This window comes from Lagopus leucura, unplaced genomic scaffold (assembly GCF_019238085.1).
Source record: "Lagopus leucura isolate 7727_CA_CO unplaced genomic scaffold, USGS_WTPT01 Super-Scaffold_73, whole genome shotgun sequence".
In the NCBI taxonomy this organism is placed as follows: domain Eukaryota; kingdom Metazoa; phylum Chordata; class Aves; order Galliformes; family Phasianidae; genus Lagopus; species Lagopus leucura.
The window spans coordinates 33,768,562-33,785,085 of NW_024962252.1; the positions used below are offsets into that span (position 1 = coordinate 33,768,562).

Sequence of the window (16,524 nt, forward strand, 5' to 3'; positions counted from 1 at the left end):
GGAACTCTGGTTTTGGCTCCCATGAGTTGAAAGCGGAGGAAATGTGGATGCTTGTTTTGCAGATGATTCACATCGTTTAAAAATGAACTCCTGAATTTCCATCAGAAATACCCCAATTTGATACCGTTCCTTTAACCTCACTCTAAAACCTCTGGTTTGCTCTGGCAGTGGTATTTGGTTTGAAATTTCAAAAAACTTGTCCAATTTGAGGCTTGTCTGCTGGAGGTTAGAACTACCAGCTGGTAAGAGGAAAATCTGTCTGTAATGGAGGATACAAGGAAGTCATTTAGCCAGATGAGAGATTTAATATTATGGAAGAGTTAACAGTTTCTTCCATCGTTTTTAAACTGACTCTGACAAACCCTTCTCATAATTCTGTGTAAAAGAAGGTTTTTGATGATGTTGATGATTCAACAGCTAGTAAATGGTGAGGAGGAAACAGAGATGGAAAACAAGAACACATCAGTGGAATTCAGAGGCTGTCTTTCTAGAAGTTTGGCTGATATTACCAAAGACACAATCAAACTTCTGGTTTCAAGTTTAGCATTACAGGCTTACAGGAAAAAATAATCTACTTCATTTTTAATTTTTAATTTTATTTTATTTTATTTTTTAACTCTCGCTTTGAAATAAGACTGGAGGTAAAAAGGAATATTCAAATCTTAATCAAGTGAATAGTGGAAAAGTAATTTGTGATTTAGTTAAATGGTTATAAATTTTTATTTACATAAATTTGAAATATTTTTTATTTAAATCATTCATAGACTAATTTTAAAATATCCAGAATGGCTTTTGAAGGAGACCTGCTTCCAATGTTCAGGATCCTGTAATGTAGAAAACAGGATAACTTCGCACAGGAAAGAATGGAGGTCGTGTCCTTTTGAAACTGGGAACAGAGATGCTTCTAAAGCGATATAATCAGTAACACTAGAGAGAGTAAAGGTCAGGTTGAATACAGAGTAAAGAGTAACAGTCAAGACTCTACAAATGTGGTGAAGTAATAATTAGTAAGAATGTTACTTCTCGGTAAAGATTCAGTAAGAAAAGATTCAGTCTGTTACAACAAGTATAGAGTAATAAAAATGCTCAGAGGATGGGCAAAGGTGTTAATATTATGAAAGACGTACTGGCCTGGTACTATCTTAGGGCATGGTGAAAGTTGGTTAGCTGAGTCTGTTCTTTCAGGGAAAAATAGTTTGTCTCCTTTTCCTGTGAATCTCTGTTTGAATCTCCTGTGAATCTCTGCACTAACTTTTTTTTTTGGCTTCAAACAGTATCTATGTTCTGCTTCCTTCTATGTCTTCCTTTTTCCCTTCATCTTAACTCTTATGAGACATTTTTCATTTAGTCCATCTGTTGTACAAACTAAAAATTGGAATCAGGCTCTTGAATATATATATATATATATATATATATTTATTTTTTTTTTGCTAGTCTGAAGACAAGTATTGCTTCCTGTGATCATTCTAAACTGCAAAGTATGTTCCTTTCAACTAGAATTTTCCTTAAAGATCTGTCAGGAATTAACCAGAGATCAGTTAGGATTTTTTTTTTTTTTTTTTCCCTTAGAGTAATTTATAGTTAATTAAATACCACTAAACTGTCCCTGGATACTAATTAAGTCCTTTCAGTTTACTGGTTTGCTACAGTCAATTGTCTTTAGGAGAGAAAAGGGGGAAAATGACGGTGTGTTCACCTGCTGCATGATCTAATAGTTTTAATTGATCTCAAAAAGGCAAAGTATCTTCTTCAAAATATCAAAATTTCAAGTGCATATTGCAATCTGTTCTAAGAAAAATAGGGCAGATAAATTCTAAATAAGTCTGTACATCCGAAAGTATTCCAAAGCAAAGTATACACGAATGGTTAGATGCTGGGACCTTTAAATTATACTGGCACTTGTACTGGCAACTAATGCTTTATGCAGATCAAGTTGATGTAAACAGAGTTTTGAGATTTTTTTCTTAATTAACATTTGTTTTGGTCTTGAGTGAATGAGTATAAACACCAAAAATCTGTTGTATCTATGAACAGAAGCCAAACTAAAAGCCTGAAAAATGGCTTCAGAAATGAAAATGTTTTCTGATGGTCTTCAATGTTGAATGCAGTGCTTTAAATCAAATGAAGGAAAAGGATGCGATTTTGTTGATATTTTTTAGAATAATATATTAGTAGCACTGATTTGTAAATAAAATTATTTCCTTCTTGGGACCAGCATAAAAATTCACATTATCTTATTTCTATATTTCCCACATCTTATTTCCTGATGTGCTATATCTTGAGGATGTTTTTTCCATACTATCAATTTCCAATTATTGCAAATTTATAATGAAATTGAATGTCTTGCAGAAAGTGGGTACATGGTGATGGAAAGTGGGTGACATTGTTAAAAGATTAAGGAAAGAATTTTGCAACGGGTTCAAAGTAAATCTTTGAGATCAGGAAGAAAATTTTTATCTAAGTATTATATGCTTAAGAAACTTTAAAGATCAGACAGATAAAAAAGCAAGGATACATAGTGAAATGGCCTGAAAAAGGTTGCTCGTATCTTTGTTTTTATGTAAATGAGTTGAGTAACTCCTAATTTATGTGAAAAGCTGTTCTTTGTAAAAACATGTGTGCCTGTTCTTAGCAGAATGAGAAAGAAGAAAGAAAATGAGAATGCTGGACTGAAAACTTGACATCCAATATAATGACAGTGCATTTTACCTAAATGTAGGAAACAAGACTTTAATCTTGGAGATACATAATAACAAACCTACAAAATGACATTGTAGGCATGCAGTAGAATGTATTTCATGGTTGTAAATTTTATATACAAGGGTAAAGTTTGTACAAGAACAGATAATATGCAGAAATAGGGAGAGATGTGTTGAATGAAACTAGGCAGCACGGTGATCCACATTACGATAGGAGACATTTGCAGAGACCAGCCGTGTAATTTCTGTGGATCAAAATCCAAATGAATGACTGAAATATGAAGTGGAGGATTTTTTTCTTACTTCCTTATCTTAGAATCAAGTAACAAAACTAACAAAAGGCAAAGATTTCATCTCAAAAAATATTCCTCATTACATGTTTACAGGAAAGAGGAGTACAGAAAGACACAGTTCTTATTATATTCTTAGAAAGGCTGCAAATTCTTAGAATGTATACTGAAATATTTAACATTTAAAATACTGAATGCGTGTGTGTGGGAGATTCTTCTGATATTTCTGATGGTGAAGAACTGCTTGGGAATGGAAAATGATCTTTTATTTTTGTGTACTTATTTTCTTTTTAATAAATGAGAAAATATATTGAATTTAAAAAAGTGAATGTCATTAAAACTGGAATTTCTGCTGACTAAGTCAGTTGAAGTGTAAAGCGAGGAACATTCATTGACAGCTTCTTAAATAATATTGAAATTGAGTAAAACAAACCAAAAGTTGACAAATGTCCTGAGTTTTCAAATCACTCAAGCAAGAGACTTATTAAACACTTTAAAAAAAATGTAATTTTAGGTGTCTTAGTTATTTCATTTTGAGAAGTCATGGGTAATAGGTGGTGAAGTTCTATAGTCTGTAAAAGTTAGAAAAACTTAGATTTATTCCATGTTAGACATTTATCCAAGCTTTGAAGTGCATTTGTCCTGGTTCCTTAGGTTCACCCTTCTGTTCCTAGTAATTTCTTGGAATCTACTTAAAATTGGGTAGGATACAGTGAGATTTCTTTCTTTATTTTATAGGCCTGCCCCATGAATTTCTGTCCATGGTAAATGCTGCAGTGCTTACATTAATATACTTTAAAGGTCTCAAGGTGATGAGTAATTCTCTATTTAACTTTATAAATATTAAATATAAAATTTCCTCCTTTGACAGGTCAACTTATGTTTTAGGTAAGGAAATTGCAGTAGATATACAGGTTTCAGAAAGTCACACTGTTCTAAGTTGCTTACTTCTATGCATATTAGAGAAATAGTATCCTCATGCATCCCTGCTACATGGAAGCAAAGAAAGAAGAACAATAAAACTCTAAATGTTGTAGATTGGTTATGATTTTATAGCAAAACTGAAAGGACATATTTACAGGGTACAAATTCTATTGAACATAATAATTACATGTGCAGGCAGTAAGCTCACAAGTTGCAATACTTGAGAAAGCAAAAATTGTGTTAATTTTTCTTAATAGTTTTGTCTGAAGAAAGATGAAGGTTTGTCAGATTAGAAGCTTATGAATATATTATGTGTTAGAAAAAACTAAAAGGGATTAGGTTTAATCTAGTAAATAGAAGGTCTTGCAAAGGAAAAACCACACAGTAATAATCCTATACTGTTTTTCATGGCATAGTTATAGAGACATTGACATTTTTATAAGAAATGATATATCTAGAAACATTTAGGTTAGAATAAAATGTATCGTTGTAAGACTGTGGAATCTTCATCTCCAGAATTGCTTTTTTTTTTTTTTCCTAAATGGCTATTTTCTCTTACTGCCTTTGCTAGACAGAACAAAACAAAAATGACAAGTAACTGTGAGCTCTTAAGTTACTATCATGACTAGTCCCAACACTACTACTTCCTCTGACTTGTGTAAAGCTGATGCTGTCTAATGCCTCTATTAAAGGAATGTTTAGAGATACTGCATTGCTATTAACTTATTACATTGATATTTTTTTCCTCATATTGGATTAATATTAGCTGTCTGTAATACAAAAACAGTATCTCGGTGGTCTTTTATGTATTTATACTCTTTTGTGCAATTTTAGATTGCATTTGTTCTAGCTCATTGAAGCAGATGCAGAATTCACCTGGCTGTATTTGACAGTCTGGGTGGGTGTCCTCCCTGGAAATAAATAGACTTGTATATAAAACTTATCAAAGATTCAGAGTGGGATAGGATAGCTTGTCACAGCATGTTAAAAGTAAATATTTCTGTGCATTTCAATTTGTGCATTATCAATCAATAATCAGTTTTTTGATGTTTTTAATGGAGTGAATTGAATGAATATCTAAATGAGGGAAACAAAGGAGTCTTCAGGCTTCTTATGCATATCAGCTGGAGTTGCATGCAATTCTGTTCCACATCTGCTCTGTCACTGAATCAGAGAGGGAATGCATTTGGATAAAGACATCCCCAATTTTACAGAAACTTTTCTTTGAGGATAAGTTCTTTTTAGTCCTTAAATAAAAAAAATCAGGTTTGGTAGGGCTATAAAATTGCTAATATTTTTATCTGATTTTGGAGCATGAAGAGATTTTTCTAGACTGTTTACATATTGCATAGTATCTTTTCAATACAGAGTGTTTCATGTGCTGTGCACAGTAATTTCATGTAAACATTTAATTAGTAATTCTGTGTTAAACTTGACTATGGTATTTAGATGTAGTTGATGTAGTATATTCTTTTTCTAAGAAATTTCTTGTATTATTATTTGATAAAGCTCAAAAATATTTTTCATGATGCTACATGAAAATATCCGATGTAAAGAGGATTTTGTGAAGTTAGTATTTCACTTTCAAAGTATTTTGAAAGTTAAGAACTACTTAGTCTAGTTTTCTGAAAAGAAAGAATTTTAATACTCTTATTCTTTTTGACAAATGGACCTGCATTGTTCTTTGAGGACAATTCCTTGGAGATTTAAATTAATTATTTGAAAGGAAAATTAAATATCATCAAGTTAAACATAATGCATGAGTTCAGCTTGTCTTTCAGGAAAACATGTACCAGAGACTCCTTGTTCTTTTGCCAAGAATTGAATTTGAACTTACTGGAACAAGATAAATTATTTGCCTCAATATAAAAGAAAACTAATATTAAGCACTTTAAAGAATTTTTCTTTAGGCCTAATTAACAGAAGAAGGCTGTATTTCCAGTAATCTTTGGGGTGTCAATGAATGTACTCCAAATATTTGTAGGTTTGAATAAACATAAGTATTTACATTTTATAGAGAGCTGGCTGGGGTATGTATGATCAGAATTATTGTTTCTTTCCTCCTTGAATTCTGCTACATTTTACTCTCTATTTCCAAATGGAAAAAAAAAGTGTGAAAGGCAGAACAATTTGTCTAAAAATGAAAACAGGAAAATGGAGATATAATCTCATGTTTTACATGTGACTTAATTTAAAAAAAAAAAACAACTCTGATTTCCCCAAATTTAACCATGTTTTCACTCCTACATCAGTATTAACACATTTTGTCTTTGGTTGGTGGAACACTGTGAAATGCACCTATAGTATCAAGCCCTTGCTCAATTGCTCTTAATCAGTCTCAGATCTGATAACCCTACCTTTGTACATCTTAGTTTTGTTCCCAGATTATTTTTCTCTCTTGCACTCTTATCAATTTCTGTAGCAAAAAATTATCTGCTGTGGTCTTCAAGAATAAATGTACTTACCTGTAATGTCCAGGTTAGAGTGTTCATGCATGCTTTTTCTTCTGCCAAGCCTCTCCAGATTTACAGGAGATATTATTTCTTTTTAAGTTTTGCTGGAAATGGCTAAACTTATTCTCCTGCTGCTTTTTACATTGATTCTGACAGCTCTGACAAAAGACTTTTGTCCTTTGACTGCAGTAGATCTCTTTATGCTTTTTACCCTCATTAAACCACACTACTCATAGATGTCAGCCACTTGAGAAATCATACTTTCCAGTATTACAAGAATTCTTTTGAATTGCCCTGGATTGTTAATTGTCATTGCTGTCATCTATTGCTAAATCTTTCAGAACATGTTCATTTGACAACCACAAAACTGAACTACAGTGATATTTTAAATGTCTTGTAATAAATAATAGAACCGCATGCATAAGGAAATGTCACATGTTGCTGGACAGTAAAAAAAAACAAAAACAAATCTAATCTAAAAGTCTGTCAACAGTTTACAGGCTGGTTTGGAATACCAATAACCAAAAATCATAAAACCATAGCAAAGTCTTAACATATTCATTATTTTCTTCAATTATATTATTGCTTTTGATTATATTAAAGTGCTCTAAGTGTGGAGGTGAGCGAAGGATTTCTTTTTTTCCTTAAATTGCTGTGTGCTGCAGATAAGTACTCTGAGAGTATTAAAAAAAAATTTTCTTCATCTTCTTTGGGTGACCAAGACAATTCCATGATCTTAAAGTCTATTCTGAACTTGAGCATTTGCTTTGATCCCTCCAGTGAAAGTGTGTGGGAGGTGTTATAGGCCTTTTTCACTGTGGTGCTCTAACATCTTTATGAGATGAGATTTTTTGCTTTTTTTTTCCTTCTCTCTTTTTTTTTTTTTTTTTCCTTTCTTGGAAACAGTTTGAATTGGGATCAGCTGTTTGAAACTAACTATAAAACATATGTACAAACATACATGCTCTTAAGTGCTTAGCTTATTTTATTTAAGGAAAAGGATAAAGAAGATTATTTTATTGTACTTGTACTTCTTGATGAAAGAGCACTAAAGTAAAATGGATACTAAGACACAAAAAATTAAGTAATATACAGAGAGTATCCCAATGGATATCTGACTACTGGAGTCAGATCCTTGGTCTTCTTTTTCAATGATTTTTACATCTAGGGCAACTGAATTACCTAGTTAAACTGAAAATTATTCTTCAGCTACTGACATGGTTTCATCAAAAAAAAAAACTTTTGAAAAATGTTCTCTCTTGAAAGTAAGCTAACTCTGAAACTGCAACAACAACAACAACAAAAACCAATTTGAATTATTAATAAACTAATGGTCTGGAAACATTTTACATTCTTTATGTGTGTTACACTGAAAGACCATGTGTGTGAATGGTGAAGCTTGGAATGCAACGTATAGGAAAATACATCAGTGTAGTTTAGGGTCACTTAGACAAGAATTACACAAGACTTACACAAGAGTTCTTGTGGAGAAGATTCAAGGCGGTAGATCACAAAGTATGCTTTGGTAAAATGGTAAGTACATACAGGTAGTTTGATGATAAAAGAACGCCTATACATCTAAACTCTTTTGCCGGAAGGGAATTTTGTCATCCAAGGAAACCTCTGGAGTTCATTCTGTCAAATACTAATAGTACAATGATTTATTTGTGCATCCTTGTTTACCCTAATAAATCTAATTTCTAAATTTTCAGGTCAAATTTTTCTAAATAGGAGACCTATATTTCTTGACAAAGGATTTGTTAAATAGAATTTGCTTTGGCCAAAATGCTACTGAAGTTGGTTACCATATACTTTTTTTCTTTTTACTGATACAGTACTGGTAATGTAGTACATTTTCCTGGTAAGAATATAAGTTAATAGAAATTAAATTTTATATATATATATATATATATATATATATATATATATATATATATACACACACACACACATACAGCATTATGATTATTCTCTAAAGCTTTAAATGCAAGTTAGAAAAATCTTACTAAAATATTCAGCTCTAAATTTGGTACAAAGAGCCATGTGATTATGTTTTCACTAAGATAAACTTTTCTGGATTAGGTATCTGCAGTGTTCTTTCTTAAAGCTCATTCTCCATTAAGAACACTTTTCACAATTTTGATACTGTCTTTAAGTATGTTTAAGTATAATGGATGACAATTTTAAGCATGTTTTATGCTGCAGGAACTGAGTAAAGTAATTTCAATGGAGTAAATAGGCTAAATATGAATAAATGAAAAATGTTGATTAAACTCTTCCTTTCAGTTATATTTTCTTTATGGTTTTCTTAATGGTGTTTCCAATATTATGTTCTTGTATCCAAAAACATAGAATACTATTCATATAGTCCTGCTAGCAGATGCAGTTTCTCAAGGATACATTTTTTTAATCTTTTCACTAGAGGTGTTTTTCTATGTAGAGGATGAGAAAGATTAGTTATATCTTGCAAGTGTATTGGCAATCTGTTGAGAATGTTCAATATCTGTGAATCATTTTAATATCTGTGAATTATTTTACAGCAATGAACTATTCTGCTATCACTGAACAATAAACTGACATTCTCCTCTCTTTTACTCACACTCCTATCAAAGTCCAATGTATAATTATATTTTCCTGAGATCTGAGCAGAAAAATTGAGCAGGGGAACATCAGGAGAGAAGAAGGGTACAGAGTTGTGTGAGAGGAAACAACTGGCTGAAAATAGAGAAAATATTCCTGTAGTTCAACAAAGTGGTATATTATTAATTTGATTTTTTTTTTTGAGATTCTGCAGATATAAGTAGCTTTTAAAAGAGCATTACTGTTCCTTTGTACAGAAAAAGGTTCATGTGTTCAGCCTATTGCAAAGTGCATTTGCTTGCATTCTTCCTGTACAGCACAAAGGCAGCATTAATGCAAATGATAAATAGTTTGATGAGCAGGCCAGGTGGCGTAGCAATGGCTTGCAAGACTGCTGAGCTGGAGACACAGGTTTTAAAACAAACTTGGGACTCTTGCTTCCTGGACTGGTTGAAGTTGAACATGTCGAGGAGGTAATGTGATTGATCTCTTTGGAGGAAGATGCCAGCTGGAGAGCTCACAAACTACTCCTTCAGGATTCTTCTTAAAGATGAATTGATGGCAGCTTCTGAAAAGAGTTACTCACACCACATTCTTTCCAGCCATTCAGAGGTAAGACTCTATCACAGTGGCTGCTAAAAGAAGGAATTGAGAGTTTAAAGGGACAGGAAAAAGGTGTCCCTCATGAAAGAAACTGCAGGAAGTACATTCCCAAAATACATCAATTATTTCTATACTGTTAAAAAATAGATTTTTGGGGGGATCCTGTTGACAAAAATTGTTTTGTATTTTTTTAATTTATTTTAGAAGTCAGTATTTTACCTGAAGGCTGTATTTTATTTTATATTATAAATTACTTACACTGAAGGCAATCCAGGCTAAAATCTTTGCTTTTGTGTTGTACTTCTCAAAATCGTGGCAAAGCTATTGATTTTTCTCCTTTGGTTCACTGTTTTTGTAGTTCTCATATGATGTTTCTCTATTCATCTGAGACTCTGATATTTCTTTTTCTGATTAACTACAGATGAGCTATATACTTTTGAAACTATTGGTTTTCCTCTGTTTTTTTCAGAATTTGTCAGCTCATTACTTTGATCCCAAATAACCAGACTGACCATTTTATCTAATGTGAAATGATTAAAATGAAATTTACTTGGGGATTAAAAGTACTCAATTTATAAAATTTATAGTTACTCTCTACATACTCTATGCATATTTGATCTCAAACTACCTTTTGCACTAACCATACATAGACAGTTGAAGTGAAGTTCCAGAAATGACTGGCCAGAGAAGGAAGTAGTCCTTCCTGACTCTCAGGAGTCATACAAATGGGCCATAACAGTATGAGGAAAAGGGTGAAAATACAGAAGAAATTTTGGCAATATTTGGAAAAGAAAGCAGGCAAGGAATTTGTCTGGCATTACTTTATGTATTTAGGCCTACATGCTAAAGAGACTAAACAAGTGAGAACTCTGGTTACTGAAAAATACTACTTCTACTGGGGAAAATCCTGAAAAGTATGTCTTATAGCTGTTGAAAATAGAGCTGGAAGCAGTGGCAGAATTTATCATATGTGGATAGTCTGTTCACTTCTGAACCACATGTCATTTTTATCCTCTGAATGTATGTTTGCTTTTGTTCATGTTTTTTCTTTGTTTCTTTTATATGTTTTTGTTTTTTGTCACTGCTACTACTTTAGCATTGTTAGGGATTTTAGGATGCAGGGAGAAGAGGTGATAAGCAACAGTAAGGAGTGAGAAAGGCATTACTGTCCACGGCTTGACCTGGGTGCTGTATTTCAAGTTCATTTACATTATATCTTTTCAGCGCGTACATTTTTCTTTGGCAAAAAATAATTACCCACAGCTTAATATCAAACTGAGGAAAAAAAGGGGAAAAAAAAAACTTTGGAATACTTGGAAAGCACTGCAGGCAAAACAATCTAGCATCAGGGGTTTTACCTAATTACTTTTAAATACAAACTTATAATCAAGGATTTTGCTACGGAGATAAAACACACAATTACGTTAACTACCTTACTTTCCCTTCCCTGAGAGGATAAAGGCTGGAAGAAAATAGTGCATTTTCACCACTGCTTACATAGAGTGCATCAACATTTCCCCTATGAGATGCCTGGATTGCAACAGGTTGAGGGTTGATATGTATAATAGTTTCTAATAGCTTTTTGCTTAATGATGACTTCCGTCACTCTGAGCCACAGTCCTTCAAGGGAGATCCTGTCCAAGCAAGGGGTGCCTGTGGGCTGCAGTCTTCCTCCTCAACTGGATTTCCTTGAGGTGCAGAGCTGCCTCTTCCCAAGAGCACATCTCCAGCCCCAAGTAGTAGCCTCTTTCTTTCCCTAGTACACTTGAGCTCTTTGGCACCCAGTGGGATTTTGCATTGTTTTTGGTGGCTGCATACTGGCTAGAAATGTTTGTGATCACTACCAACAGGTGGGTCATGGTGTAACCCCAGGCCCTGCTGCAGTATCTGTAACTTGTGCTGCACATGGACAATAACCTCCAACATATTTCAACTCCAGTGCCTTCTCCCATGTGTAGTAGATAGAAGGTAAAGAGAGTTGCATGCTTTTGTATTTCTTATTAATTCTGCTGCTTTTACTGGGAGAGCTCGGGGTGTTTTTTTTCTAGGAAGAGCTAGATTTCCTGCACTTTATGAACTAGATGCAGTCTGGAAAGACATTCAGCCTTTGATTTATATTTGCACGACTTTGCTTTTGAAGCATGATCCAGGCCTGCAAAATGTTTACTCAGTCTCAATTCCCAGAAGTGCCTGAGTGAGGACGTGCTTTTTCTCAGTACTTCACCCAGTGGAGCTCTTGCCTAATAAAAGCATTAGATGCAGGTATGCTCATCAAAATGCAGATTTTGTTCTGTGAGGCGTTCCTCTGTAGTATGAAGCTGTAGGGCAACTGTAGCAGTGCCAGCCATGACATAATGTCACCGTCACTGCCCCTGTCATGCCATGTACTGTGTGCCTGGGGGGCATGTGCAGTGGTCACCCTGCCTCACCTGGGGTTATGCTTTCTGACAGCCTTCCTGAGGGAACCTGGCAAACTGGAGCTGCTGAATTCATGCCAGTGTGGAATTGCTTTTTAAGTATGGATGAGGATGAACAAATATTCCTTGTTAGCAGATGGCCCGCTGGGTGGCTGAGTGGACTACCAAAGTTAATAGACTGAAACATATTTTGTGCCCTGCATAATTCATTTGAACTTAATGAATGCTACCAGTGGCTCGAACACATTAAATGTTAATTGGAATTAAACGTTACTAGAATTAAATATTGTGATATACATAGAAATTGTGAGCAAGAGTACTGTGTCTCAAATTTCCTTTTCTTTAAAATATATTTTGAAAAATTTGTTCATTACAGTTTGTGTGTCCTAGCAGTTATGAAGCCATAAATATTTATTCGTGTGTTTTCAGGCATTCCTGTACTACTCCAGCAATGAGACCCAGTCAGCGCACTACAGAGGTGTGCATCTGCAGGTTTTCTGTCCCCCTTTGCCCATGTTCAGGTTCCTCTGATAGTTTCTGCAAGACATTAAGGAACAGTTTGCTTTATAATTCCCTGAATTTGCTTACTAAAATTTCAGAGCCTATGGACATGTAACAGAAAAGCAGCCACTCTCTTCCTTCATTTCTTCCATTTTAACATTTTTTTCCAACATTAACTGTCCTCACTGTCTTCATCTTCAGTGAACAGTATAACTACTTCAAATACGTTAGGTACTTTGCCCTTCTAAGTAAACAGTGTTTTAAAAGAACAGTTGCAGTCAAGAACAATCAGATTTCCTTCTAAACTTTGGTATTTAATAAATGCTGAATTTGAATTTTTTGAGAAAAACACTTTCCCCTTGAGATACTGATTCCTGACATGTGAAACTGATTGTCATCTCTTTCCTACATGGCATAAATCTGTTTTTGCAAGCTTCATGATGTCTTGACTGATCTCCCATACTCAGCATGGCTTCCAGTTGTTAAGATCTACTGCAAGGAATCAATGTTTATAGCAGATGTTTGGTGCAGTGCAGCACTTTTTCCACTAAATATTGCTTGTATGTTCAAATCCAGCTCATTCCCAAAGTCCCTTTTGCTATCTGAATCTCTCAGAATTATAAGGCCTGTACATTTGTATTCACCCCTTTCCAGCTTCACAGCTTCATCCCTTCACCTGCCTTTTTTTTTTTTTTTTTTTTTTTTTTTTAACTTTTTCTCTTTCAGCGTGATGTAATAGTTCAAGTAGATCTATGTCTCTAGTTTATAGACTCGACAGCTTGCATATCAGATGCTTATATGGCAGCACATTTTGCAGCACTATTTGATTTGAAGTAACTTTATTTAGAAGGGTGGTTTTCTGTCTGTCTTCTTGGTCATATTTAACTACTGAGTATCAAATGCCAGGTTTTTTTTTTTTTCTTTTCAACAGGAGTGTGTCATACTATCTGTCCCAGATTTGTTGGAGTTCTTAAGTGGAATTGCATAGAAATCAAAGCGAGTGAGAAACTGGCAGGACTTTACCTTTGAAAAAAATCACAGCTTTGAAATGCTACCCTTCTGTCAGTCTGAAATCATCTTACTGTTTTCATTTCAAGAGCACACATTCAAGTTGCTTTATGTTTTTAGCCTTAAAGAACTGGACAGGCTTGGAGGCAACCCTAAGTGTTTTTGCTGTCATAGTATTGTCTATTATTTTTGATAGAGTCATTAATGGCAGTAGTATATGCTAGATTGTTTTATGTCAAAGCTTTACTTTTGAACAATTGTACTAGATCATCTGAATATGATAATCTGTAGTAGATGCATGATCTTTTCAGTTAAACAACAACAAAGCAAAAACAAAATAAAAAAACAAAAAATACAACTCTTCAAGATGGAATCACAGAATTTCTCAGGTTGGAAAAGACATTCAAGATCATCAAGTCTTACTGCAACATAACCATACTATCCTAACTAACAACCCACTGCTAAATCATGTCCCTAAGCACCACATCCAAACAGTGTTTAAACACATTCATGGTGACTCCACCTCCTCAATGGGGAGCCTATTCCAGTGCTTAACAACCCTTTCTGAAAGGAAGTTTTTCCTGATATCTAACTTAAACCTTCCCTGGTCCCACTTGAGGCTGTTTCCCCTTGTCTCACCTGTCACCAGTGTGAAGAGAACATCATAGAATCAAGAATCATGGAATTACCAAGAATGGAAAAGGCCTACAGGATCATCCAGTCCAACTTTAAGATACCTCATGTTTATTTAGTGGAGGCATTTGGAAATCAAGCATCAAATCCATTTAAGTTTCAATTAAGTGCGTTGATTCATTTTCTCTAAATACCAGTATAGCATTTGAGGTAAGCGTGGCAAGGTTTATTCAAATTATTGTTTCTAAAATTACTGTTTTCACAATCATGTAGGCTCATATCTGCCATTTACATGGAGGCCACTATATTCTATTCTTTTTGTCTTAGCAAGGATGGACGAGATCTATTTATGAGACCAGGTCAAATAATATCTGTTCTGCCTTCAGCATCTCTGCTGAAGATTGTCAACAAGTGTAGTGATGTTTCTGTGGTTCGTTAAAGTTGACTTTTATTTTCTTTTCAAGGCAGAATGGAAAAAAATATGAAGTAAGCAAAACAAGACAAACCTAAAATTAGACACACCAGTTATAGTGTAATGTGAGTCAAAATTATTATTGTTAAAAAGTTTCCAATTTACTGTTTCAAATAAGCTATTATAAATAATTTGGAACATATGGAATTATTTTTCATCCTTCTTGAGCTAGAATATTTTGCTCTGACCTTAAATTTTGGCATACTCTTATGCAGAAAAATGCTATCATTTTTCACGTGTTTTTTAAGAAGATAATCAGCACATACTGAATTTTCTGGGTTTATTTCTTCACAATGCTTGTTGTTAATGAAGATCCTATACAAATATTTCACTGAAATTAGAAATTTCATAGGTTATTTAGCTATAGGAACAATTGTTTCAGATTGAATGTGTGTGTGTGTTCTAGGAGTGTTACCAAAAATCTGTGATGAAATGTTGTATCCATGATGTAGACCTGTGACAAAACATTTCTTAAATTAACTGCATAGCAAGCTTGACCTACACAGCCAACCAAGAGCTAAATTAATGGTCTGTTGCCCTGAGAGTTGCTGTTTCTATCTTCTTCATGAATCCCTCAACCAAGATGCATTTGTGTGGACTGTTTAAAACTTTGAATTGATTCAGAAAATACCTCTATCCATTTCAGTGCTGCTTTTGGGCCTGAAAGATCTATTGAATTCCTATGCCAGGTTTACAACCTGAGGTCTTAATTTGGGAAGATTTCATATAATAAGCTATAATTCCAGTTCCAGCTAATTCCAGCAGTATTATGAAAATAATGTCGATCCTTTGCAGGGTCAAAAGAGGTGGAATGATGAAATAAGTGTCTGATTTTGTTTTTCAGATGTTTTATCTATGTGTCTGATTCAGTTGAAAATTATTAGAGCTAAGGATGTTTTGCAGTCTAAAAGCATCATGACAAAAGCCTCATTGAAATATTATGTTGTTAAAGGCTTTCAGTGTTATGTCATTTACCAAAAAAAAATGTATTTTGGAAAAAGAATATGCGCCAAAACAAAAATAAAGTCTCTGTATTGCAGAGCTTATCACCACTTCTTGCTGAAACTGTAGTGTGTTTTCATGCTTTATTACATATTTTTTATGAAATCAAGGCAGCTTTGACATTCAGTTTTAACCAGGAAGAATATTTAGGAATAATTCAAAATGCAGTATATATATTAGATGATGTGCCTGTGATGATAATTAAATAATAATTAGTAATTTCCATTAGATTTTTTTGATGCAGTAAAGTGAGCTATCTCAAATTTTAGAGGCCCTGATTAGAGGAAATACTAAGCAGAGGTTCTATTCTTTTTTTTTTTTTTTTTTTTTTTTTTTTTTTGATAGTTCAGTGTGTACACCAAACTGCACCTAGTTTGGAAACAATAAGAACAGTAACTCTTTTACTGCCATTAAGCAGAGTACCCTCCAATGCAAAAAGATGGTTAGCACATCTTTTTTGCTAGTGCTGAAATAAACTGCTACTTTATGAAAGACCTGTCTTTATCCTGTTGTTTGAAGACAGTTGAACAACCTAATTTTCAGTATTGGTCACAGACCAATCAATGGTCTCTATATCACACCATTTGCTGTCTTGGTATGAACAAGAAGATTTTGGGGAAAATATTACTGCATCTACTTTCATAGTGAAAGTTTAGTAATCTAAAATGGAATTGTGAAGTATTGAAGAGGACTACAAAGGCATTAGTCATCCTCTTCACTGCTGCTTTTGTGCTGTTACCTGTATAAACAAAAAAAGAAAAATTGAGTACTATCGTGGATTACACGATGATGTTGTGTAATATTGAAGTGTTCTACAACTTTGTATCAAGACTGAATAGATTAGTTAAGAGATTATCTAGTCTGACTATAAGCAATTAGTCTGGAATGTCACTTTAACTGAATTAAAATAATAATTCTTTGAGGAGCGGTATTATAGTTCCA

General features: G+C 33.8%; 1 protein-coding gene across 1 annotated transcript in view; it reads left to right on the forward strand.

Moving 5' to 3' along the window:
* The window catches only part of GRIK2 (glutamate ionotropic receptor kainate type subunit 2), a 346,262-nt gene that overhangs the window by 114,252 nt on the left and 215,486 nt on the right, over window positions 1-16,524 (forward strand). The window lies entirely within an intron of this gene.